Source organism: Monodelphis domestica, chromosome 2, assembly GCF_027887165.1.
Source record: "Monodelphis domestica isolate mMonDom1 chromosome 2, mMonDom1.pri, whole genome shotgun sequence".
Classification (NCBI taxonomy): Eukaryota; Metazoa; Chordata; class Mammalia; order Didelphimorphia; family Didelphidae; genus Monodelphis; species Monodelphis domestica.
Genome location: NC_077228.1, coordinates 111,156,825 through 111,184,030, shown reverse-complemented (window position 1 = coordinate 111,184,030; position 27,206 = coordinate 111,156,825). Strand labels below are relative to the sequence as shown.

The 27,206-nt window shown below is 49.0% G+C and overlaps 1 protein-coding gene across 13 annotated transcripts in view; it reads right to left on the bottom strand.

The window, feature by feature from the left end:
* Nucleotides 1-27,206, bottom strand: part of SRGAP2 (SLIT-ROBO Rho GTPase activating protein 2) — a 239,853-nt gene that overhangs the window by 208,131 nt on the left and 4,516 nt on the right. Inside the window, exon 1 of one of the 13 annotated variants that reach the window (XM_056815831.1) lies at nucleotides 14,390-15,878. The exons of the other annotated variants lie outside the window; for them this stretch is intronic. The gene's annotated coding sequence lies outside the window, so the exon portion shown is untranslated. Of the gene's footprint in view, nucleotides 1-14,389; nucleotides 15,879-27,206 lie in introns of those variants that run through there. 13 annotated transcript variants of the gene reach the window in all.

Sequence of the window (27,206 nt, the reverse complement as noted above, 5' to 3'; positions counted from 1 at the left end):
CCAAAGTGGAATCACGGAGCCCTGGGGAGCGAGGCAGGCTGGCATGCCGTAGCACTCGCTGGATGGGCAGTCCGGCGTTCGCTCGGCCACTGTGGAGGCCTGGCCGGGTCACTTCATCTCCGGCAGCTTCCTCCCTCTCAGAGGCCCGGGCTCTCGGGCGGGGGGGAGACCATGGCCGGGAGACAACGGGCTGCGAGCTGAGAGGAGGCTTCCCAGTCAGGAAGAAGCTCCGGGCCTGCACACCCTGGAGCCGCAATGGAAGGACAGGCGGCCGCAGGGCCTGAAAGCAAAGCCACGGAGGAAGGACCGGCCCTGTCCAGCAGCCTGTGACTAGATGGGCAAGGCCATCAGAAAAACAAACGAGAACAGAACTGGGCCTCTCGAAGCCCAGGTAAAGCGAGGGGGAAGGCCACGGAGACTTCCTGTGGAAAAGGAAAAATGTGCGGTGGAGAACAGGAAAATGCTCATAATGGAGAAGCGCAGGAAGTAACCTCCCGCTCCGAGTTCTTTGGGGGCAGCTGAGACAATCTGTTTCCCAGCTGGGCCGCCTGTGTTTGGGCCAGGAAGCCTCCAAGATCCCCCATTCCCCGGAGGAAGACACACGCAAGGCCCCCGTCTCCCCAGGCGTCTATCAGGAGCCTGCGAGGAGTGCAGGGAAAGCACCCTGGTCCCCCCACCCCTCTGTAGCCAGCAGAACAGGCGTGGAGAAGCCCACTCCAGTGGGGAACAGGGAGAGTGAGTTTATTCAGTGCCGGTGAGCTTGCTCCATCCTGTGACCTGGGCGCCTCTCTGATGGCTCCTCCCTGGCCGCACGTCCAGATGGCTCCTCCAGATGTTCGCACAGGGGCTCTCAAGGAGGCCTTTTGTTCCCCGGCTCCCCTCTTCCTGGAGCAGCCCACTGGCATCAGCCACGGGAAGCCCACTGTTTTCTGAGCCTGCAGTGGCGCAGGAGGGGTGGGGGGAGAGGACCCACAGGGATCCCTCAAGCAGACGCGGGCAGCAGAGAGGGATGGCCAGGCAGGAGGTGCCATCTTGGGCTCGAGTCTTAAGAAAGAACTCCTGATTAAAGCAGTCGGCCGGAAGGGTAAAAAAAGGACAAAAACCTGGAGCTGGAACCGTGAGGCCTATGGCTGTGCCCGTCCGCAATGCCACAGAAATCTGCAAAGACAAGCGGAGGGACATGGATGTTCTCGGGCCGCAGACTCAAGGGGAGTGCGAGGGCACGGCATTCAGGAGAGAAATCTGCGCCCGAGGCCGGCCCTAAATGGGAAATTACCCCAAGTGGGGATGGGGGAAGGGGCTAAAAAGGTCCAAGGAGGGGCACAACCAGACATTATGGAGGGGTCTTCTCAGAAGCAGGGGCTCCCTAAAACGCAAAAACCAGGAGCACGCTGACGCGAGGACGGAGAGAATTAGGGAAGCCAAAGGCGACCGACCGCAAGGCCAGGGTGGCCGCAGGAGAGGGATCCACTGGCTCGGATAGACTTGCCTTCTCTCTCGAGCCCCTTCCCACGGCTCCGGGCCCAGCTGGCTGGCCTTGAAAGGAGGCCCTTACGAAGGGACACATCCCGGAGGCCCTGCGGCCCGGCACCCCGCCGAGCTCGCCAGGCCGCCCCAGAAAGGGGGCTCCAAAGCCCGGATTCCGAGTCCAGGGCAGAGGCGCGCCTGGGTCCGGGCCCTCATCTGAATGCCACCCGGGGATCTACGTCTGCGGGCTGGGCCGGGCTTCTCGCTTTCTCAGGACGCGATCCCCAGAGAGGGGTCGGGACTGCGCCCGGCCCTCGGGAAAGGTGCCTAAGCAGCGGCAGTCTGGTGAGGGAGGAGACGAGGCAGGCTGGGCGTGCTCCCGGGCTGCTCCCACCTAGCCGAGGCCCCAAGGAGAGGGGCAGACGGGACGGCCCGCTAACCTTGCGGCCTTCCAGCCCTCAGCAGCCAGAAGGACGCCCAGGCGGGCGGCTCCACCCCCAGGCAGCTCTCGTTCCTTCTGGGCTCTCAGGGACAGGCTGGGAGGTGCCCTTCTGGCTGCCGGAGATACCCGGACCCGCAAGGCCACAGGACGCAAAGGCTGCGCGAGATGCCGCGGAGACGGGCCCCGCCTCCCCTCACAGGAAATGCTCTCTCTGGCCTTACACACATTGCCAGGGAGCTGCGAGCAAAAACAAAGAAAGCCGAGCAGGGATCGAAGGGGAAGCGAGCTTAACTAGAGCGCGGTTTGGTCCTCCTTGGAAGAGGGGCCTGGATTTAAATGGCATCTCTTCCTGCTTCTGACGTCACTGTCTCTGCTGGAGGTCCCACGGGGCTGCCAGCTCCTGGGACCCCTGGGGACCCTCGCTTTGCCTGCATCTCGCACGTCCAAGGGACCAGCGTCACCCACTCCTGTCGAGTCCGCCTTGGAAACACGCCTTGCCCGGCTCTCCGGACACAACCGCCTTCGGGGGGGAGGAACCCCGGAGATCATTTTGGCGGGCCCTATCACTGTTCGGATGAGGAAACGGCCCAAGAGAGATTAGTGACTTTTCTTTCTTAAACACACACACAACTCTTACCTTCTGTCTTAGAATCGATACTAAGTATCAGTTCCAAAGCTGGAGAGAGGTAAGAGCTAGAGTGGGTGAAGTGACTTAACCAGGGCCACACGGCCAAGAAGCCAGATTTGTGTAATAAAGCCTTGCACTTTACTAGACAAGTCCTTGTAGGACTGAAAAGGCTCTGATCCTTACACAGCAACCCAACCGGAGCCTGGGGTCTAGTCTACAAAAAGCACACCTTAGTAAAGACATCCAAATAGGTAACCCCATTCTATGTCGTAGCTCTAGTCTCTAGCCATAGACTCTTTTTCCACCTAACCTTGATTCTTTTTATCCCTTTTCAGAGGCACTTCTAGAGTCTCTACTTTAGAATTCTAACCCTAATACATGGTTTCTAAAAAAAAGTGTCTGGGGCAGGGCCGTGAGGCGCCTCAGCAGATAGAAAGCCAGGCCCAGAGATGGGAGGTCTTGGGTTCAAATCTAGCCTCAGACACTTCCCAGCTGGGTGACCCTGGGCAAGTCACTTCACCCCCATTGCCTAGCCCTTACCGCTCTTCTGCCTTGGAACCAATACACAGTACTGATTCCAAGAAGGAAGGTAAGGTTTTTTTTTATTTTTTTAAATAAAATAAAATAAAAATAAATAATAAAAAAACAGTGTCTGGGGCAAGGCAGCTAGGTGGCTCACCAGATAGAAAGCCAGGCCCAAATGCAGGAGGTTCTGAGTTCAAATCTAGCTGTGCGACCTTAGCAAGTCACTTAACCCCCCATTGCCTAGCCCTTACCACTCTTCTGCCTTAGAACCAATACACAGTATTGATTCCAAGATGGAAGATCAGAGTTAAAAAAAAAAAGAAAAGAAAACAGAGTCTGGGATAATAAGGGAAGCCATCCTCTTGCTGTGGGGAAGGGCAGCACCACACTAGAACGCAACCAGAGCATCCAACCAGGAGGGCCAATTGAAGGCCCCGGGGACCTTTGATCTGCAGAGGAAAAGGGGCAGAACACAGAGGCTGTGTCTTCAAATGTCTAAAAGGCTGTCTGCCATATGGAAGAGGGATTAGGCTTGTTTTGTTTGGGCCCAGGGGAGAGAACGAGAAGCAATAGGTGGAAGTGCCGTGAAGCAGATTTAGATTACATTCAGGAAAAACTTCCTAACAGTTCATGCTGTCCAAAAGTAGCTCTGGTGGCAAACAGAGCGCCCTTAGGAAGCGAGGAGCGGGAAGAAAACTTAGTCAGGGGGCCTCGATGAGAAGTCTAGCTCGGCGGCTTGCTACCGGGGACCCCGGCAAAGCAGTGAACTGCTCTGGGACTTCATTTCCTCCTGCGTCTAAAGGCGAGGTTAGCTAAGCGGCTTCCGAAGTCCTGTCCAGCCCCGAGTCTCAGACCCTGTGTCCATCCCACTAAGAACCGGGAACACAGGTAGACGAGGCCTGGGAAATGTTCCCAACCAGAGCCTGAGAGACCCAAGGCATCCCAAGAGCTTTATTTTACAGAGAAGAAAAATGGAGGGCCAGAAAAGTAAAGTGACTTTTTCAAGGTTGCCCAGAAAATCAGGGCTGAAGCTGGAATGAGGAGGAGGAGATTCTCAGAAGATCCCTGAGTGAGTCCGGGCTGGACAAGGCAGACTTGGGAGGTCCTTTCCAGTGCTGAGTCTGTGTGAGGAGGCTCCCTCCTCTCCCCGAGGCCTCCATTCCCTGGCTCTCTTCAAGGCAGCTCAACTTGCACCTTTTTCTAGAGGCCTTTCTTTAGCAGCTAGAACTTTCTCCTCTAAGGCTAATTTCCATTTACTCTGTATGAGTAAATGTACTTGTAGGTATCAATCTATATACATGTTATTTCCCACATTAGAATGTAAGCTTCCAGAGGGCAGGGACTCTTTCTTTTTTTATTTCTTTCTTTCCTCCCTCCCTCTCTGTTCCTTCATTTGTTATTCCTTCCCTCCCTCCCTCCATCTCTCCCTCCTTCTCTCCTTCCTTCTTTCCTTCCTTCCTTCCTTCCTTCCTTCCTTCCTTCCTTCCTTCCTTCCTTCCTTCCTTCCTTCCTTCCTTCCTTCCTTCCTTCCTTCCTTCCTTCCTTCCTTCCTTCCTTCCTTCCTTCCTTCCTTCCTTCCTTCCTTCCTTCCTTCCTTCCTTCCTTCCTTCCTTCCTTCCTTCTTTCCTTCCTTCCTTCCTTCCTCTCTCTTTATATCACCAGTGCTTATCTAACACTATGTTTGGCACTCAGAAAGGACTTAATAAATGATTGACCACTTTGGAATTAAATTCATCTGTGTGGTGCATAGAACTGCATAGCTCTCCCAGATCTCAAACCTTTGTCCTGTAACTTCTGCCTCCATCACTGAGGTCTATTTAGAAGATACCTGTACCCATGAAAGAAATTAAAACCTCTTTGAACAATGGTACACGTACAACCCAGTGGAATTGCTCATCCACTGAGGGAGGGGGGAGGGAAGAGGGGTGGAAAAAAACATGAATCACATCACCGTGGAAAAATATTCTAAATTAATTAATTAATTTTTAAAAAAAGAAATTAAAATCCTTCCTTTACATATCACAGAGAGAGAAACCTGCACAGCACACAAGACGGCTCAAAGGGCTTCTGCCATCAGGTATCCTGTCATTAACAACCAGCATTCATCTTCTGCCACGCCAATAATACCCACTTTGTACTGATCTACACCAAAGTGATTGCTATATAGTGATGGGGAAAATGCTGTCATGTTTATTCCCTTTCCAAAGTAGGTCGATGCCACTGAACCTTCAGGTTGATACAGCCTCATGGATAGAGAGATCACCCAGGAGGGAATCACAGGTGCCTAAAGTCAATGTATATACGTGTTACGGGCCCATAAAAGGGGCCTCATAAGCTCCAAGAGAGCAGAGCCATGTCTTATCTAAGGTCTGTATCCCCTTAGAGCCAGGCATAGTGGCTCTAATACACAGAGCAGGTAAACACCCTGGGCAAGTCACTTAACCCCTGCTGCCTAGCCCTTACCACTCTTCTGCCCTGGGACTGATACTTAATATCAATTCTAAGATGGAAGGTAAGGGTGAAAAAAAAAAAAGAAATAGAATGATCATCATAGGAGGTGCCCTGAGACAGGCCATTAGATAGTGTTGTGGACAGAGCACTGGGCCTAAAAGCTAGAAGGCCTGAATTCAAATCCAACCTCAGAAAGTTACCAGAGGTTAGGCAGGTCACTTAACCTGTCTGCCTCAGTTTCCTCCACTGCGTAATAACAGTATCTACCTCCCAGAGTTATTAGGAGAATCAAATACGATAATAGGCAACGCTTAAAGTGTCCTATAAATGCTAGCTCTGATGATGAATACTTACTATTTGTGCGGCTTCAAGCCATAGTTTGGTCATGTGTACAATGAAGGGGGCTGGTCTAGATGGCCAGCCCTACGGAACAAACTGAGGTCTGGGAGGTTGGTGATGGAATACTCTTGTGCTCGAAGGAGTAATAAAGTGGAGGAGTTCCATGGAGACTGGAACAACCTCCAGGAAGTGATGCAGAGCGAGAGGAGCAGAACCAGGAGAACATTGTACACAGAGACTAATACACTGTGGTACAATAGAACGTAATAGACTTCACTGGTGGCAATGCCGTGATCCAGGACAATGCTGAGGGACTTATGAGAAAGAACACTATCCCCATCCAGAGGAAGAACTGTGGGAGCAGAAACGCAGAAGAAAAACATGATTCTTCATTGTTTCTATGGGGAGAGGACTTAGGGTTTTGATTTGAAAGAATTGCTGCTGTACGAAAATGAATAATATGAAAATGGGTTTGAGTGAAATACACATATGTGACGCATGCATGCATGTATGTATGACCCAGGGGAATTGCTTGTCAACTCTGAGAAGGGGGAGGGAGGAGATAGGCATCATGAAAGCACGGAAAACATTTAAAAATAAAATGAAATAGATGGCCAGCCCCCAATCTACCATCCAATGATCCTACTTCTTTCTGCTCCTGTGCCTTCCTAAAATGGATTTGAACTCAAAACACAGATTGGAATCTCACATCTGCCACTTCCAACAGCTAGGAATATGGGCAGTCCTCAGGAGGACGGGTCAGCCTGAGTGATCTGAGGCTTCCTAATGCCTCTCCCAGCCTTTCTGGGCTCGGGTGATCGGCTGATACAGGCACAGTGTCTCCAGCCTTGAGGGGATGCTGTGAAGACATAAAATAAAAAAGGGAGGTAAAACCATCAGAAAGCCCCTGAAGAGCTCCAGCAAGGACTCCTTCAAACCCAGCCTCCAAAAGGAAAAAAAGGCTTCAGAAAAGAATGTGAGTCAAGATGTTAATTGTTGAAGAGTCCTTCAGGTTGAAAAGACGGCCCTCTAAACTGCCAGCATCCCACAGCCACAGCCCTCCCTTTCAAGGACCAGAAACAACCCTTCTGCTCCCATTAGTCTGTAGATTCAGTCTCCCAGGGGCCGGCCAAAATGCCAGGAGCAGCCCAGGTGTGGCCAGGCGAGGCAGCAAGTCTGGACAAGCTTCCCCTCCACCCAGGCTTCTCCAGCCCTCGGCTTTGTCAGAGATGAGGATGGGCAAAAGGCTTTGAATGAGTTGCTAATGGTTTAAGCATCTAGGAGGGTAGGAGCCCCAGAGAAGACCTAGAGGCATTTTAATGAATAAGAATAGCAGTGAAATCAGGCACATCCCCTTCCACCAGGGAAGGGAAGGCTGCCACGGTGAAGGCCCCCTTTCTCCTAGAACAAGGACCCACCCACCCATTCGGAGACATTCAATTCAAGAAATAGTTTGTTTATAATATATTGTAGTTGTGGTTGGGCTAGCAGGTACAAAGTGGGGAAATGGCAAGACCCCCAGCCATAAGATAAAGGGGTGGGGGGGACGGAAAAGGCGAGCTAGAGAGCAGAATGATGGGGGGGGGGCAGGAGAAATCCACACAAAAAGCTCTAAGACAATTGGGGGAGGGAGGAGGGGTCCATTTCAGTCAGGGGGATTAGGGAAAGCTTCAGGGAAGAGATCTCCTCTGAGCCCAGCCTGGACAGAAAAGAAGGAATGCAACAGGTGGCCATGGGGAGGGGGCTGGTTCTCTAAGCGTGGGGAAATGCTGCATGAATGCACAGATGGGCCCAGCTTGGCCTTGGACACAGAATGAGTAAGAAGGCTGGAAAGGTAGGTTAGAGGACCCCCAATTAAGGTGTTTTTGTTTTTCTATAACAATGGCTTACTAAATATTTAGATATGTTTTAAGGTTGACAAAGCACTTTCTTTTTATCTCAGCGAGATAGAGCACCAGGTCTGGAGTGGGAAGGTCCTGGGTTCAAATGTAGCCTCTGACACGTCCTCGCTGTGTGACCCTGGGCAAGTCACTTACCCCGCCCTTTGCCTAGCCCCTGCCCTTCTGCCTTAGACTTGTTGCTAGACAGAACGTTGGGGCTTCAAAAAGCGGACAGGCAGGATTCTTTGGCCTCTGTTGGACAGGATGCGACAGGCGATCAGATAGGGGAGGCTGGGGAGGAAAGGGCGACGCTGCATTTTCCTTTCAGAATCTCTAGGGCAGGACATTCCGAGCCGCCCTTAGTAGCGAGACCTGTCTGATAGCTATCTCATCCCGGCTCTTCCCAAGGCCAGCCCGCCGCTTTGGGTCACATCAGCGCCTGTGGGAAGGTGACCAGATTAAGGTGCCATTCCTTTGCAACTGGTTTTAAGCCCGAGTCCCACCGCGCGGGAGAGGCCTGGAAAGGACGCTTGGAGATCCCGGTGCTTTCTTCTTAAAGTGATCACATAAGCCAGTAAAGGAGAGCTGGAGCCCGGCCTCCCTTGGATCGCATAAAGGGTTTCGAATCTCTAAAAACAGACGAGCCAGCAGACACTTCCTCGCTGTGTGACCCGGGCTAACCCCAAACGCCTAGCCCCGACCATTCTTTTGCTTTGGGACTGATACTCAGTATTAAATCTGCGGCAGAGAGTATATCTATATAAATGTACCTATGGGTGTGGGTGTGCTGGGACAGCTCGGTGGCCCAGGGGACAGAGTGCTAGGCCTAGAATGGGGAGGTGCTGGGTTCAAATCTGGGTTGAGACAGTTCCTCGCTGTATGACCCTGGGCAAGTCACTTAACCTTGTCTGCCTAGCTCCAACCCCTGTCGGAGAGCTATTACTAGAGCAGAAAGTAAGGGTTTAAAAATACATGTAAATATGTATCTGTAGAATGTGTATTATATATGTAAAGCAGAACATTTTGTATTGTAAAATATCTTACATATCTAGTCTTAAGAGCATCAGCCCTCCACAGGATCGGCTGGACAGCTCCAACACGTGGGCCTTTTGTTCAAGATGGCCACAAGGTCCAGCCGTGCCTGCGCCCACACAGAGCTTCCCATCACAGAACACTGTCCCCGAGGCAGGCCTACAAGAGGGTTTCCGCGGCCTCTCTCCCGCTCAAAGCGAAAGCGAACGCGAAGCAAGGATGCTTGGGGAGCCACGAAGCCAAACCAGGGCTCCAGGATCCTCTGAAACGGGCTGAGGAAAAACCACACCGATTGATCTTTGAGGGGAACAGAAAAGGGAAAGCCTCCGGCTCCCTCGCAGGCGCGTGTTATTCCAGGGGCGACCCGGGACACATTCCCAAAGGCCCTTCCGAGAATGACGAACGGAGCTAAAAGGCCCTCAAGCAGTGGATCGTCTGTTTTGTACCCAACACTGTCAGACTTTCACTGTAAAGAGACCCCTTAAGGTGCAAGCTCCCTTTCCCCACTTTCTTATCCGTCCGTGGCCTCTCAGCCAGTCACCCCCGTTTAGGCTCCTTCGTGGGGACAGAGAGGCTGCCTGAAGCGAGGCAGGAAAGAGAACTCTGGGGAAGGCTTAGGAAGAGGAAAGGCATCCAGCAAAGGACAGGAGAAGAGCGAGGAGCCGGAGGAGAACTGAAAGCGAAGGCCAAGTGGCCGGAGAAAAGAAGAGGAGGCTGGGGAGGCCAAGGCCTGGGGAGGCCAGGGTCCTACACTCCCTGTTTCCTGTCTCAGTTCTTGCACAGCTTGTAAGTCAGACTCCTCCCCATTGCAAGCCCTCCCTTAGCACCCAGTTAAAGGAAACGCTTTATAAAGGGGGGCTCAATGGATCTATGCGGTGTCCGAGACTTGGGCTAAAACACTCTTTTCCGAAGTGTTCCCATTATGCAAGGGAAGCCTCCGTGGAGTTCAGATATGCCTCGGAGGCTTGTTCTCTAGGGCAAGTGTAGACCGATGGGTATGCCCTGCTTCAATATCAAGCACGATAAGTAAGCACAGGCAACCGGCTTGCTCCCGTGGAACGAGCATTGGCTTTGGACCCAGAAGCCCTGGGTTCAAATCCCTAGGTCCCCTGAGACCTTGGAGCAAATCCCCTCCGCTCTCTGGGTCTCCGGCTTGCTCGGCTGTAAGAGGAAGGGCAGCTAGGTGGTGTAGTAGACAGAGTGTCAGGCCTGGAGTAAGGAAGTCCAGAAGACTCCTCTTACTGAGTTCAAATCCAGCCTCAGACACGTCCTCGCTGTGTGAACTTGGGCAAATCGATTTATCCTGCCTGCCTCCGTCTCCTGATCTGCCAAATGAGCTGGAGAAGGCAATGGTCAACCATGCCAGCATCTTGGCCAAGAAAACCCCGAATGGGAACCGAAAGAGTCACACGGAACACCAAAAAGGAGAGCAGTGAATGACACGGCCAACACGGTGATTTTTAGCTCTAAAGCTCTGGCCCTGATCACATAAACCAAGCCGAGGACCCTGTTGAAAGGATTGAATGAATCAGACTTGCTCAACATCATTACTGAAAATCTATTCTCCAGAGGCAGTTAGGTGGCTCAGTGGATTGAGAGCCAGGCCCAGAGGCGGGAGGTCCTGGGTTCCAATCTGGCCTCGACACTTCCCAGCTGGGTGACCCTGGGCGAGTCACTTAACCTCCATGGCCTAGCCCTTACCGCTCTTCTGCCTCAGAACCAATATGAAGAATTTATTCTAAGACAGAAGGTAAAGGGTTTTTTTTATCTATTCTCCCCTCATGGGTCTCCACCATCTAGAGGGGATGCCTATTCCAGAGATCCCCTCCAATCCCCTGAAAACCCACCCAAAGTCATTCAAATGCTGATCACCGGCCACTCCCTGGCAGGCCAGGCCCCGGCCTTTGGGGCCTCTGTTCCTGCAGTTGCCCGGAGGCTGTGGGAGGGGAAGGCCCAGCTTTGCCCAGAGCCTCAGACACCAGGGCGGAAGGAGGCTCCACATTCCTCCAGGCCCGCAGGATGACCCTCCAAGGGAAGGGCCCGGGGGAGCCAGGGCTGGCCCTGCTGCTGGGGGAGGGCCCCGGGCAGCCTGGGGGAAGGCCTGTGCCGGGCAGGGACAGTTCTGAAGGCAGCCCCAAGCCAGGGCTCCTTGAGGCCCCGGCCAACCTGCAGGCCAAAGACGGGACGCGCCTCCTCGGAGCACCCGGAGGCGACAAGGAGAAACGAAAGCTCAGAAAAGCCCGGACTGGGAGAGCTTTCTGGCCACGATGGTGGCCGCGAGGGGAGAGCGGGGGCGGCCAGGCCCAGCCAAGGATGCGGGGCCGCTAGGAAGCCAGCTGGGCAGAGCACCAGGCCTGGAGATGCTGGGTTCCAACGGGGCCGGGTGACCCTGGGCAAGTCCCTTCAGCCCCGACCGCTCTTCGGCCTCGGAGCCAGTCCACAGCCGTGATTCTCAGAGGGGAGGCAGACGAGGCTCAAAAAAGGAAGTAGAGGATGTGAAGGGGGACGCTTGGGTGTCGGAGGAGGGGCGGCTTTATTTCTTCCCTCCACTAGGTCAGCAGAGAGGATGAGCACCCTGGGGCGAGGGGGGCGGGGAAATGGGAGGATGGAGATGATGAGAGGCCGGCCAGGAGACGCCCTGGGGCCAGGGAGGCGGCGTGACTCCCGGGCTAACCCTGTTGACACTTTTTCAGCGCCTCGGTACACCCTGCACAGGTTGGCCAGGGTGCCCGGGGCGAGGGCTCGTCGATGGGGTTCAGAGCCCCCCCCCCCCCCCCCCCCGCCCCCCTTGGGTTGGGCGTGCTCCTCTCCTCCGAGGTAGGCCAGATATTCTGAATCCTCCCCAAAGGCACCACGGCTGGGAGGGGTTAAACCTGGTGGCACTCGGGGCACAGCAGGCCTGGCCGGGACTCGGGGTGCTGGCCAAGGGGACTGGGGGAGGCGACAGCAAAATGGGGACGCGAGGAAGGGCAAAGCAGAACAGAGCGCGTGGACGGCCGTGATTCGGGCTCTTGTCCAGATCCAGAACACGTCCTGAGCCCCCGACCTCCCGAGAACTGCTTTCTGGCTCCCGGCTTGGCGGCCTCTAGAAAGGCAGGGGCAGTGCCGGGGACAAGGAGGACGGGGCTCTCCCGTCGCCCCTTCTTTTCTCCCACTCTCTCCAGGCCCTCCTCCTCTCCCCCTCAGAGTCATAATTACAAGAGGTCTCCCAGCCTCTACCCTCTAAATCCGCCACCAAATTAATCTTTAAAAACAGCTTCCAGGGGCAGCTAGGTGGCTCCGTGGATGGAAAGTCAGGCCCAGAGACAGGTGGTCCTGGGTTCAAATCTGACCTCAGGCATTTCCTCACTGTATGATCCTGGGCAAATCACTTAACCCCCATTGCCTAGTCCTTACTGCTCTTCTGCCTCAGAACCAATAAGGCAGAAGGCAAGGCTTTTAATTAAAAAAGATTTAATAGCTTCTCTCAGGGCGGTGAGGTGGCTCAGTGCATGGAGAGCCAGGCCTGGAGTCAGGAGGACATGGGTTCAAATCTGGCCTTGAGCGCTTCCTAGCTGTGTGCCCCTGTGTTAGTCACCTAAACCCCATTCCTAGCCCTTGCTGCTCTTTTGTCTTAGAGCTGCTAAAACAGAAAGTAATGGGGGGGGGGGGGGCTTTCATCATGCCATGCCTCTGCTCAAAAACCTCCAATGGCTCCCCAGTGCCCAGACGACAAGCCAAACTCAAGCAGGGTAGTCGGAGGGCATGCTCTTACCACTCTGCCTACTTTTCCAACCTTCTCTTCCACGATTCCGCAGCCCCCAAATCATACCCTTGGTGGGTCCCTTCTCGCACAGCCAAGGGCTCCGGGCCGCTTCCCAGGGCCGCCCGTCCTCCTCTGAGACTTTCACTCTGTGCTCCTGGTTCTGTCCTCTAAGGCTAACAAACACCCTCGAAGGAGATGGCCGCTGACCTCTAGAGAAAGGAAGGTTCGAGACCTGCCTCCAACACATCCTGGCTACTGGAAGAGCGCCAGCCCTGCCAACCTCCCGGGCCCTTCTCTAAGACCAAATACATTTCAGCACAATTGCCCCTCCATTGGCAAAGGAGATCTCTTCAAAAACAAAATCCTATAGAGGCAGCTGGGTGACGAGAGCGCCAAGCTTAGAGAAGGAAGGTCCTGGGTTCAAATCTAGTCGTAGAGTCTTCCTAGCTGTGTGACTAGGCACGTTACTTAAGTCCACTTCCTAGCCCTTAAGGCTCTTCCCGCTTAGAACTGATGCTAAGACAACAGGTAGGGGTTTAAGGAAAAAAATCACAGGGCTAGATGGGCAGATGGACTGTAAAGGGACTGTTGGTAGGAAGGAATAGACATGAGCAAAGCAGAGCCCAAAGAGACATCTACACAGTGGCCAGAATGATAAAGCAAAGCCAACGCGGAGAGCAGGGAATTCCGATCTAATCCAAATCAACACCAGTATTTGAGCACCGAGGCTAAACGGCATATTTTTCTGTCTCTTAATAATCAATAAGCTAATTGTTTTGGAGGGATGTGACCTTTTTGTAAAGAACTTTGGGGAGTGTTTGTAGAGAAGTTGTATATAAAAGTGAAATGTATCAAATGCACATTTTTTTAAGTTAAAAACAAAACCCTATCGGATTCCACTTGCATCGTCACCTCCCCAGACCAGATCCTACGAACCTAAAGACTGTCGCCCATCTGGCTTACTTCTTCTCTAAAATGTCCTGCTTAGTCTTACTCTTTTCTTTTATTTTCTGTCCTAGTAACAACTATGAGACAAAAGGGCAAAGGCTAGGCTTAGGGTTAAGTGACCACCAGGAGGTGTTTGAGGCCCGAATGGAAGCGACCGGCAATCCATCGCCGCCCCTAGCAACATCCTTCTTAAAATGTGGCCCCTAGAATCGAACCCAGTCCTCTGGCTATGGTCTGACAGGGCAGCTCAGAGCTACCATTTCTGCTGGTTTGAAACACAAGGCCTTGCTTAACAGTCTGAGATCCCATTAGTTCCTTTGGGAACCCTATCACTGTTGACTCGTTTTGCGCACGTGGTCCACTAAAACTCCCAGATCATCTTCAGAAGCCCCTGGCGAAGCTGATTTTGTGACTCTAAACGCAAGGTTATAGTTAGCCCTTAAATTTGCACCAGTAACTATTCTTTGAGGACAATCATTCAACCTGTTCCCAAACCTACCGGACTGGACTGTCTTCTAGTCCACATCTCTTTATCCTGCCCATGTAGCAAAAGGGATTATCAACTGCTTTGATAAAATCTAGGTGAAAATGTCTTTTGTCCCGGACCCCTTTGGCAACATCATGAAGCCCAGGGCCCTCACCATAAAGCTTTAAAATGCATTGAATATGCCACTATACAGAAGCAGTCATCAAAACACTCTAAAAAGCAGGCCCCTCGGCCCGGGCTAAGAAGCTCTGACCCCTTCCAGAACAGCTGCGGCAGACGCACGTATGCTCAGGAAGAGGAACCAGGTTACTCGGGTACGGCCTTTCCTGACTGAGGCAGCCCCGGCTTTCTGGGATCGCTGCTCTGCCTTCTAGATTTCTACTCTTCTTCCCTTTGATGTCACACTCCAGAGTTGTTGCTAGGAACGGAAGCTGGCTTCTCCTACCTAGCAGACTGTCCTCTTCCCTTTCTGGACACCACAGACCACACTGCTCGGGGCAGCTCTTCCGTCCTCCCACCTCTCAGAGACACTGACAATCGCTCTGCCACCGTACTGGCCACCGCTACCGATGCTCTAGGACGGAGCCCGCGTGCCCCAGCGTCTGCAGCCCGGCAGGAGGAGGCAATCTAGAGGCCTTTGGCCTCTGTCTTCAGTCTCCAGAGAGGGGCTCGTAGACGTCTGTGGACCTGAAGGGAACGGAGGGCAGGCGGCTTCAAAACTCTCATTTTATAGATGAAGGGGAGCCTTTCCCAAGGCTGCCCGGATGACAGAGGGAGGATTCGCCCGGGCCCTTCAGATTCCAAGGAGAGGGCTCGCTGCTATCTGTGCACAAGTCACTTTGCGTTGCTGGGCCTCCATTGCCTCCTCTGTAAAATAGGGAGATTGGCCTAGACGACTCCGAGCTCCAGATTGATGATGGCATCCTCTGGGATGATTCCCTCCAGCACAGCCCACAGGCCAGCCTCACAACGGGCGTTCAGTCAGTACTTTTAATGGACGGATACATCACGTGGAGCACCGGTAACTCATTTGGTATTGGAAGGCCCACGAGGACTGCGCAGGCTCCTCTCTGGCCCAGCGGGACCCCAGGGAAGACGCACGTTATCTCAGAGAATCCTCACCACAAGATGCAAGCCAAGGCAGAACGGTCTACTCTGAGGTCTGAAAGGTACGCTGGGCAGGCCCCATCTTGGGATGGTACGTCCGCAGTCGGTTGGCCGTCGCACTGACCCAAAGCCACACGTTAAGGGGCAGGGAACCAGACGGAGAGGCGAAGGGGAAGGGTACCACGGTGGCCAGGAGCCAAGCCCTTGGGGCCGGCTGAGAGAAAAGAATGTCATCAGGAACAAACTGCGCCCATCTGTCCACTGGACTGGAAATATAAGTGTAGGGGTGTGGTGGCAACAGCTGCTGAAAAGGAGCATGCTGAAATCATCACCTTTCCTTTTTTATCCCACCTCAAGCCCTGGGAGGAGGCTCAAGAACAGCAAGACATTTAGACCTTATAAGATTGTAGGTCAATGGAGAAAGAGATCTAGGCAGGTCTCAACTCAACAAATATCTAGTAACATTCTCAAGAATTTTATGAAAACAACTGACAATCCCATTTCTGGAATGATTTTTTGCTCGTGAAATGCTTGTAAGATAGCAGAATATGGGATCCCTTTTCCACATTAGATTTGGAGTCAGAGGACCTGAATTTAAATCCTGTTTCTGCTCATTTTTGTTATTGTGCCTTTTGGGCAATTTTTAACCTTCCTGTCTTTGGTTTTTTGATCTATAAAATGAGAGAGCAAAAAGAGATAGTCTTGGGGATAAGTAGGAGGCTCAATAGATAGAGAACCAAGCCTAGAGATAGGAGGTCCTGGGTTCAAATCTGGTCTCAGACACTTCCTAGATGGGTGACTCTGGGCAAGTCACTTAACCCCCATTGCCTAGCCCTTACGGCTCTTCTGTCTTGGAATCAATATTGATTCCAAGACAGAGGGTAAGGGCTTAAAAAAAAAAAAGATTGTCTCCAAAGTCCCTTCCATTTGTAACACCCATAATCCCAGTTTGGGAATTCTCTGACTCCCCAGACATTTTACGTGGGTATGTAGAAGGGGTTCCCATGCCCTGCAGACAATGCCAACTCCTCTACTCCCACTCCAAATAGCTTTCGAGCCCAAGAAAGCACAAACAGTGATTTTCTGCTCCTTATGTTATCGAGTAATTTTTCAAATTCTTCCTCACTGACACATTACAGTCTTATCTGCAATCTCTGCAGGCCACATAGCCCTGCTTTCACGTCATGCCCACTGTGCCTCTAGGACACGAGGATCACTCCCAAATAACTCCGGCTCTCATAAACATGAGATCGTTTTACATTAAGGTTTGCAGGAATGTGGCTTGGAGGAGTGGGGTGGGGAGGGTGGCTTGGGATCTGAGGGTTAAAAATGAAGTTTCTGTTTCTGCTCCATCAATCATTAACTCTTTTGCTTCTGAATGCAGAATAGCTCACATTTTTGGACGGGGAGCACGACTTCCCAAGGCCTGAAGGACAGAAGAAGACAAATGCTCAACAAGCGTGCTCTGGCACCCAGAAGGAGCCAGGCTTAGGAGAGCTGGAATGATGTGGGAGACAGATTTGCATTCTGTAGGCAAGCGTGAAGGCAAGGGGGGAATGAAAGGCTCTGTGACCTGGGGGCGGGGGGGGCTGCGGGAGCTTTCATCCAGGAGAGGATGCTGTGAGTGGCCTCAAAGCGGCCGGATGGGGAACTTCATGAATCACACGCACAGAGACAGTCTACACAAGATGCTTCCATGCTTGGGGTGCAGTGCTGACAGGGCAAAGCTGGGATAACTTCCATCGCCGCCAATCAGAGAATCAAGGCGGAGATGGAGAGATAAAGCTCAGAGACGAAGCCTTCCAAGCCGAGAGACTGCGCGGTGGCGCACGTGCGAGCACTGCTTGGGAGCTGGCCCTTCCAGAGCAATCGCCTGGATAAAGACGCTCCGTATAAAGAAGGCATATGTAGGAAGACAGATATGGGTGTGGATATACACAGACACAAACATTTGTATAATCTATTCCTTATTACATATTACATAATACAAATATATTTTATATTGTACAATCTATACATTATTATATCTAGAGTATATATTCTGTTTATATTTATCTATATTATTATATATATACACTATAGCCACCTTTTTTGCTACATAGATATTATGTGGATATAACTCTAGGACAGCCTAAAGTGGCTCAGTGAATAGAGTACCAGGTCTAGCCTCAAGATGACCCGAGTTCAAATCCAGCCTTGGATACCAGTTGTATGACCCTGGGCAAGTCACTTCACTCTGTTTGCCTCCATTTCCTCATCTGTAAAATGAGTTGGAGAAGGGAAAGGCAAACCATTTCGGTGTCTTTGTCAAGAAAGCCCCAAATGGGGTCAGAAGGGACAAGATATAGCTTTCTCTATAACTATATATTGCTAGAACTCTGAGCCTGCAATGAGTAGAGGGAACTCCCAGTGAGGAAGCAGTTGATCAATGGGGATCAGCAAATAATTGCTCTGCAGTTTGAGTCTTAGAAAGTTGGCAAGGACATGAAAGAACTTTAGTAACCTGATCAGGATCGCACAGTCAACGTGTGTCAGAAGAAGGATTTAAATCAAAACCATCCCGACTGGCAAAACATTTATAATAAGATAGCATATAGACACACACACAGTAGTCAGTGCATACATATAATGAGTAAATACAGAGAGCTGGACCTGGTGTCAGGAAGATCTGAGTGCCATCCAGACTCATGAATGTCTTAGTCATGTGATCATGGACAAATCACTTAACCTCTTTCTGCCTCAGTTGCTTCATCTGTAAAAATGAGAATAAGGGGGCAGCTGGGTGGCTCAGTGGATTGAGAGTCAGTCCTAGAGACGGGAGGTCCTGGGTTCAAATCTGGCCTCAGACACTTCCCAGCTGTGTGACCCTGGGCAAGTCACTTGACCCCCATTGCCTAGCCCTTACCACTCTTCTGCCTTGGAGTCAATACACAGTAGTGATTCCAAGATAGAAGGTAAGGGTTTATTTAAAAAAAAAATGAGAATAATAGGGGGCAGCTGGGTGGTTCAGTGGACTGAAAGCCAGGCCCAGAGACAGGAAGTGCTGGGTTCAGATCTGGCCTCAGACACTTCCCAGATGGGTGGCCCTGGGCAAGTCACTTGACCCCCATTGCCTAGCCCTGACCTCTCTTCTGCCTTGGAACCAATATAGAGTATTGATTTTAAGATGGAAGGTAAGGATTTAAAAAAAAAATAAGGAAAATAACAGCACCTATTTCTCAGAGTTGTTATGAAGATAAAATGAAAAATAATATTTACAAAGTGATTTGCAAAGCCACAATATAAATGTTAGCTATTATTATTACCACTGTTGCTCTTATTATTATTACTGGACCTATAATTTCAAGGTACTTATTTAGATGCAAAACAAAAAGACCATTACCTAACCTTTTCATTCCTTGAAAATAAAAGCAAATATCCAATAGTGGGTATTAGAGTATGTCCTCACAAATCATAAAGAAGCTATTTAGGGTAGGGAAATGATAGGATCATAGATTTAGGGGCAGAAAGAACCTAAATCATCTGGTTCAACACTTATATCTTACAGATAAAGAACCTGAGGCCCAGAAGTTCCATAATGTGCCTAAGGTTTCACAACCATTAAGTAGTAGAATCCGGATTCAAACTCAAGACTCCAAATCCAAAGCTCTTTCTTCTGTACCAGACTTTTTCTGGATATTTTCTGGAATAGCCCCAATTTTGGGAAAATGATTGTGTCCTTTTTATTAACAAAGCTTGGAAAAGGAAGACTCCGCACAGAGTTCCCAGTTAAGCAGGGCTTCACAAGTTACAACATATTGTTGACTAATGCATTATTGTTGGAGTTGTGAATTGATCCAACCATTCTGGAGGTCAGTTTAAAAAGAACTTATGCTCCAAAGTCTATAAAACTGTGCCTACCCTGTGATCCTATAATACCACTACTGGTATTATGGTATGGTACTGGTATATGATAAGAAATCATAAAATAGGAGAAAGAACATACATGTACAAAAATATTTATAGCAGCTATTTTTGTGGTGGCAAAAATAAGACATTGAGGGGATGTCCATCCATTGGAAAATGGCTGAACTAATTATAGCATCTGTTGGTGATGGAATACTATCCTGCTATAATAGCATCCCACTATGATAAGTAGGATGATTTCAGAAAAGTTGGAAAGATCTGCTTGAACTGATGCAGAGCAAAATAAACAGAACTGGGAAAACATGGCTACTCTTGGCAATCCAATGATCTGGGACAATTCTGAAAGACTTATGACAAAGCATTCTATCCACCTGCAGAGAAAGAACTGGAGTCAGTCTATGTACAGTCTTATTTTGGGGCCTTGGTTCTTTATTTATGAGTATTCTCTTACAACAATGATGAATATGGAAGTATGTTTTCCATGATAATATATGTATAATCCAGATCAAATGGCTTACCATCTCCAAGGAGGGGGAGGGAAGAAGGGAGAGAGACAATTTGGATCTTATAATTCTGAAAAATGTATGTTGAAAAATGTCCACAACTATGTCATCATATTAATAGACCTACCTGGTAATTGAGAAGGAACTATAAGCCAAGATGCTATCACGATACTTTTAAGGAGGGCCTCAAACCATGTCTCCCATCTAATAAGAAGTCATCCTGATCTCCCTCCTCTGTCAACTCCTCAATCCCACTGCAGTGACTAATGCCTTCCCCCAGTTGAGTGTTTCCAATTTATTCTGTCATTCTCTTGTTTGTACATAGCTGTTTGCCTATTTTTCTTCCCCATTTGACTATGAGCTCCCTGAGGACAGGAACTGGCCTTTGCCTTTCTATCTCTAGTGCTTAACACAATGCCTGGCATTGTATTACACACAATAAATTTTTATTGACTGATTAGAGGGATTTAGGTTAAAATTTGTGCCCGCTCCATTGCTCTAACAACTCTATTCCCCACTAGGAATAGCTAAAAAATAAATCCCATTTCTTCACTTCTCAAAAAAAAATTATAATCACACTTCATTTTTTTCCTTTTAATTCAAGCCCTGAACATAAAACAGCTGCAATACAATGAGCTGTACTCATTCTTCCTTCTGAGCCATCCAAAAGGACAAGACCAAGCAAACAGTTAATAGATTATTTTCACTCAGAGGACAATGGAAAGGCTCATAATGGGTGAGTATGTAGGCTGCAACACATAAAGGAACACTGAAGAACCCAGAGTATGCTCAAGAAAGAGGGTGACTTGGTCACATGTTGGGAGCAAAGGATAATCTACGGATTATACAGAGCCCAAGCTAAGAGAGGGCACGGGGTCAAGAGGCGAAGGACCCTAACATATTGGGAGGACCCTCCATGGTTAACTTTTGGAGCAGAGTTTCATAAGAAGGGCAGGTAATGAGGGGTTGCAATCTGCATTTGCACAGAACAACCACATTAATGAAATCAGAGTCATTTGAGTACTGAGAATTTTTTTTTTTACCACATAACTCACTGGACTAACTAGAAAGCTAAGTTTTAACATAATTATTCTAATCCCAGGGATGGCAGAGGTCATGACACCAGCACCCCAGAGATCCAGTTATAACTCCACCTTGGGGCCAGTCAAATAACTAATCCTGGTTTCCCTATCGACAGTTCTCCATATCACCAGGTCAGGGTTCCCACTAGATCAAGATCTGCTGGTGCATCACCAAACTGGTGGGTTTCCAAGCTAGCTGCCACTCTCCCCTCTCTGTGGATGGCCAGCATTCACAGGGAGAACCCACCTCTACTCTGTTTGGATGGTCCTGTAAGCATACTTCCACAGCAATTCAGAGTTTCAGTCGCTCCATTTCCCAAAATATACTGGGAACCCCTGTCATGGGTTCCTGGTGGTAGGAATCAATATAAATAAAGGCTTCCAAATTGAGAGGAATTGAGATTCGTGAAAAGATCATAGGACTAAAAATTGAGAGATTCAACCTTAAGCTTTGTCATTAGTCCCCTCACCTCTCTGGTAGTCAGTTTCCAAAGGAACTTCTTTGGACTAGGTTACCCCTCAAGTCCTGTGTAGCTCTTAGGGCAGGGGTCCCCAAACTATGGCCCATGGGCCACATGCGGCCCCCTAAGGCCATTTATCCACCCCCCCCCCACACTTCCAGAAGGGGCACCTCTTCCATTGGTGGTCAGTGAGAGGAGCACTGTATGTGGAGGCGCCTCGAAGTGCAGCATCACTCACGTACAGTACTACTTCCGGTGACATAATCTTTTGCATGGTTCCTTGTTCTGAGAGTAACTGAAGGAGAACGAGGCACCACACAAAGGATTATGTGGCTGCACAATGGAAGCCGTCAGCATGGTGAGCAGCGATCTGGGGGAGGGGATTCCACACTGTGTGTACTGCTGCCCAGTATAGTGGTGGCAGTGATGGGCCTGTGCTGCAGCCTCTGCTATCCCAGACATTGGTAATCAGATTTGTTCATCATTTTTTTTTATAGTCTGGCCCTCCCATGGTCTGAGAGACAGTGAACTGGCCCCCTGTATAAAAAGCTTGGGGACCCCTGGCTTAGAGGCTCTGAATTTGAGGTAAGCTCAACATCATCATCATCATCATCAAATGATGGACCAGATGTTGCCAGATGAGTCAGTTAGAAGTGACTTAGACATTTGGAAAAATGCACTAAATGTTTTGAGAATCAGGGTACTGTTTGGATTTTGTGCCCTGGAGCTGAAATTTATTGAAAAGACACTCCAGTAGCCTGAGAGAGCACCTTCCAATATTTTCCGAAAGTACAGTTTAATCATCTCACAAGAGAGGGTTCAGGGCCCATCCCTGTACACTTGACTATTGGAAGAAATGGTTGCCAACCATTCAGAAACAGGATGTATTTTCTAAGGCTCCCAGCTCCTGTCCTGGTATGTCATGTCCAAACCACATGTGCTCTTTGTTTTCTCCATTTGGTTTTTTCTGCAACCTGGGTCATGCCAGCTAATCACAGACAAGAGCATCTTCTCCCCAGGGAGAGAAGACCCCACCCATCATACCATGACTTTAAACCAACCATCTGAGGTCTGCAATGCATCAACATGAACTATGTTCCAGGACTTTTTGAACATTTAGTACAATTTTAGGCAAAGAGAGGGGAAGGAAAAAAGATGGCCTTTTTCCTGGCAGATGGCATCCTAAAATAACCACAAAGATGGAGGAGCCTCACTGCCCAGCTGTTTCTCCTTCCTTAAGGATATGCACATTTCAAGTCCAGAGCCATCCATTCCTGAGGACAAGAATGAGGCCCCACAGGAGCAAATGACTAGAAGAACCAAAGGGGAGAGAGAACTCTCAGCTCGGTCAGTTTCCACCTTGAGCTGCTCCCAATCAGGCAGCAGCTATCCCAGTCTTACAGAAGGGGAATTAACAACAGTTCTTTTTTCTGGCCACCCTTCATTTACCCCTGATGGCCTAATCAGATCCATTTCACTTGGAAAATCTATTGAAAGGAGCAGACCAAAATAGAGGCTTTGCATTTTACCTCATCTACAGAAAGTTTTTGGCCATTTCAAGTGCTATTGGAAATAGTACAATTCATATTTTCTCTTGCTTTCAAAAGTAAGATGAGTGTCTCATGGCCTTTGATCAGTTCTAAAGTTTAGATCTAGCTTGCCTCAGGAGCCTGCAGATCAATGCTCCCAACTTCTGAGAAAAGCAGGGAGAGATTTTTAAATCCACCATCCATGAGGGGCCCTCTCTGGGATTTCATCCCAACTCCCAACTCACAGCACAGACCCATTCAACCTTAGCACAGATTCATTCATCCAACAAACACTGATCTAGCCCAGCATTAGCCTAAGGTGCTAGAGAGTCACAAAGTTGGCTCAATCTTGGTCCTAGCCCTCATTTACAAACTGAATAAAGGGAATTAAGATGTAGTAAATCTCTTTAAGAGTGTGCAAGAAAGGCTTGCCTCTGAAACATTAGCCATGAAACCCAGGCAGTGCCCCCAGGCAACTCTCAAAGAACAGAAGAAAAGGTGCAAATGTGCACAAGGAGTTTCCTCCCATGCAGTTCCCTAAGCCAATGAAGCCCCAGTCCCAGCCCAAAGAGAAAAGTATGTGGTCAGTGCCACAGGTATGGCATAAACCATAACCCCATAGGGGTAGGGCCTGGAGGTTATCACTTGTGGCTAGGGTGATTGATCAAGCAAGATCTGTAGAAAAGGGATGGGGGATATGGGCTTTGGTAAGTAAAATGTTGCCTGGCAAGGGCTTTGCCCCCAGGCATTATAAGTAAGAAGACTGAATGAGAAAAGGAAGAAGGATGTATTCTGGGAAACAATATAAGTATAGAGTTCACAAAGAGAAGATATACTGAAGTCACAGTATGGAAGACCTTTACCAAGCTAAAGAGATATGAGGAAAGGAAACTAGTTAAAAAGAAAGGCAAATTAGATCTATAACTCTCCCCTCCCCAAAAAACAAACAACTCAGGTTCAGATACTAGAGAAGAAATCCAATGGACTGAGGGTTAACACAATATATACTCATAATTTCTAATACTTCTAGACATTCCTCACATGGTATTGGTATTTTGGTATTTTGGAAAGAGTGCTGGATTAGGAATAAAAGGAGATGAATTTAAATCCATCTTATTACCATTATATTGACACTACCTCGGTAGTTTTTATTTCCCCTTTGGGCCTCAGTTTCCTCATCTGTAAAATAAGAGAGTTGGACTAAATGATCTCTAAGGTCCCTTCTAGGTCCAAACCTATGAACAGCTTTCCCCTCCTCTATAAATAAACAGCAATAGTGGAGACACAATCATTAACCCAACAGTTCTAGGAGACTATTAGTCTTTTTTTCATTAGGGTTAACCAAGTTGTCCAGGAGCCAGTCTGGACAATCTGAACCATTATTGATTTTTTTCTCTTAAATCAAGCAACTTTGGAAGGAAATTTACATTCTACAAAAAATAATTCTGGATCTACTACCAATTTATACTAGTAGAACATACTGATGGCCTTTTCCACTTAAGAACAGCATAATGCTAATATTTCCCCAATAAAACCCCCAGAGACTGAGGTATAAGGTAAGCAGTGGATTTGCTTTAAAATGCTGGAAGAACAGAATGGAATGGAATTTCCTAGGAAGGAAGCTTAGGGGAGAGGGAGGAAAAATAGCCAGCATCATATATGTAAGTCAGGGAAGGGCACTTGATACTAACAAAACAGGGTAAATGCAGTACAATGGAATATTTGAAGCTGGACAGACCCTTAGGGATTATTTACTGAACTCCCCTCATTTTACAGATGAAAAAAATCAAGGCCTGGAGAAGTAGTCATTTGTTCAAGGTCACAAAGGCTGTAAAGGAGTTTGAAACCAAGACCTCCTGAATGGAAAACCAGTAGTCTATCCATCAGCTACTACTACCACCAGGGCCTAGTCGGCTTAAAACGAAAGCAGACAAAAGCTGGAAAGAAATCGTATTCTCTGGAGGAACAAAAGTGAATGCTTTGACCAGAGTGTCAGCCCAAGCCATTTTAAACCAGGAAGCTTCCAGTGAAGTAGCTAAGCATGATGAGGAGGGGCCTCTAACTACTGAATGGGCTTCCCCAAAACAAGTTTCTGTTCCCATTCCCTGGAAGAACGCCCTAACTTAGAAAGGTTAAGGGCCTTGCACCATTTCCAGTCACTGCCTCGCCTCCCTCCCAAATTAGCACCCCATGCACATCCATGTTTCTCCAGTAAGGGGACCAAATCTCACACACACACACACACACACACACACACACACACACACACACACACACACACACACTCACACACACTCACACACACTCACACACACACTCACACACTCACACACACACACTCACACACACACACTCACACACACACTCACACTCACACACACACACACACACACACAGCATGCAAGTTTCTCCAGTAAGGTGCCTAGCATCTGAATTGTGCTAAGTGTTTCATTTTCATCCAAGAGGAGTGTGTCTGCCTGCCTGCTGTGAGGCTCTCTTCCCTAGTAAAAAGATGACCGGTCCTTCAATCACTGTGGGGGGAAAATACAGCCCCAACAACATCCACTTGGCTCTTCCAGGCAAGATGTTTTACTGCTGCTTTATTACACAAACTGATTATGTTTAAAGCTCCCCGAGGAGTGGGGGCTGGGGAAAAAGGATCTTCGGCAAAGACCTCTGTTGGCATGGGCAAGAAGCAGTGGAGTCTCCTTGGGGAATTAACTTACTCAAATACCATCGATCAACATTTGAAAACCCAAACAGAGCCTGACTGAGCCCTCGGCTCATCCCTTGCCTGTAAAAAAGGGATCTGAAAGAGTTAAACTGTTCCAGGCAAAAGGGCTGAGCTTATTCTATCAAAATGCTCCAGATGGAAATTTGCAGAATTTCACTCCTCAGCTCTGTGAAGCACACACACTGTTCTCCTATAGCAAAAAAAAAAAAAAAAACCCCAACAACACAAGACCCACAATGTTCTCAAGAAAAGAGATTTTTACTTCCAGGCACACAGTACAACTCTGTTTCTGACTATTCCTCCAGGAATATTTGCATGAAGTGTCAATCACAAGCTTTCTGGGAGACTATAAAAACTCTTTAAGTGTATGAAAAAGTGGGGGGAGAGGGGAAGGGCTCTGTACAAAGGCATGACAATGCCCTAGACTATATGAAGTTCTATTAACTCACCCAAATACGATCTTCGTCCTTGGTGACACTACTACACCTCACAGTCGCTCAGCTCAAATCCCTGCAGAGGGACTAACACTGAAAAACCAAAGGGCCCCAGAGGCATGGCTATGGAATTTGACCAGACACCAAAAGCCTGCATTTTACTAAAGGAATCCAAATCCCCACAAGCCCAGAAACAGCTCTAGTCTTTAGGAAAGAGACAAGAAGTGGGGGGGTCTCAGAGGGCAGACCCCTGAAAAACCACAAAGGGATTGATGGGCCTCAAAAGTGCTAGACCTCCTCCCCACATGGCTACAAAAACTAGGGAAGGGGAAAAACCCTCAAAGAAAGGAGAGTAGCCCCCAAAAGTCCATCCAGAAACTAGCATTTCAAATTCATTCTGAAGCAAGACCAAGCAGAATATAGACTAACTAGTCAGCAACTATTCGATTGTAAACTCCTTGAAGGCAGAAACTGTCATTAAAAAATTTTTTTGTATTGACAGTACCTAGCAGATCCAAGGCAGTGTTTGATAGTGAAAAGAGCACTAAGCTAAGAGGCAGAAGACCTGGGTTCTAGTTGTCTTTCTCCCCCAATTAGCTGTGTGACCTTGAGGAAATCCCTTAATCTCTGGGCCAGTCTCCTCCTCGGCAAAATGAGGGGTTTAGCCTGGCTTATTTCTCCTAGCTCTCGGATTCTATACAATGTCCAAGGGAAAAGACTGGGGGGAAGGAAAACTCTTCTGTCTGTGGCAAGGTTAAATAGAAAACCTCAAAGATCCAAGTGCATTACATCATCTCTGCGAGCAGTGTTTGTAAATATGCCAGTGTTTAATTCTCTGAAACACACAGGAGAATTTCCAGAATTCCTTTACCAACTGGATCAGTAGCTAAGATGGTTCTATTAGCACCTTTCGGTCCTGAAGCTTCCTAAAAATACTTGTGTCAAATCACTTTGCACCCTGAGTCAAATGGGGCGCTTCTGCAGAGAACCTGGAAAAGTGGAAGTTATTAACTCTACAGCAACAATTCGGAACAGGATGTGAAGGAGGGTGGGAGCTAGACCTGGTTCAAACTGGAGGGGGATTCCAATGGGCGGAATGTGGCCCATCTGGACAGGACACAAAGGCCAGTGGCCTATTGTTTGCAAAAGAGTCAGGGCTTTTCAACTAGGACAAGAGGCCAGGACCTCACTGGATGGTAACTCACAGCCACACCCCTCCCAAGCCGGCTCCCCCGGATCTAGGGCTTAGTTTAGCTCCCTATCCCTGCAGTCAACCTACAGGGGCTTTCAGTCAATGGATGAGAGACCTTTCAGAGCTCACTCTAGAGGCGAGCAGAGGAGAGAAAGAGATCCTGGCATGCTGGGAACTGCAGATTATCCTCTCTGGAAGAAGGGATCAACTGGCTTCTCATTTCAAACCCTCTCAAGCATTGGTTGGAGGAAGGAAGGGTTACTCAGTTCTCCCTAAGTCCTCACTGTGGGAAAAAAGGTTTCTCAACATAGAAC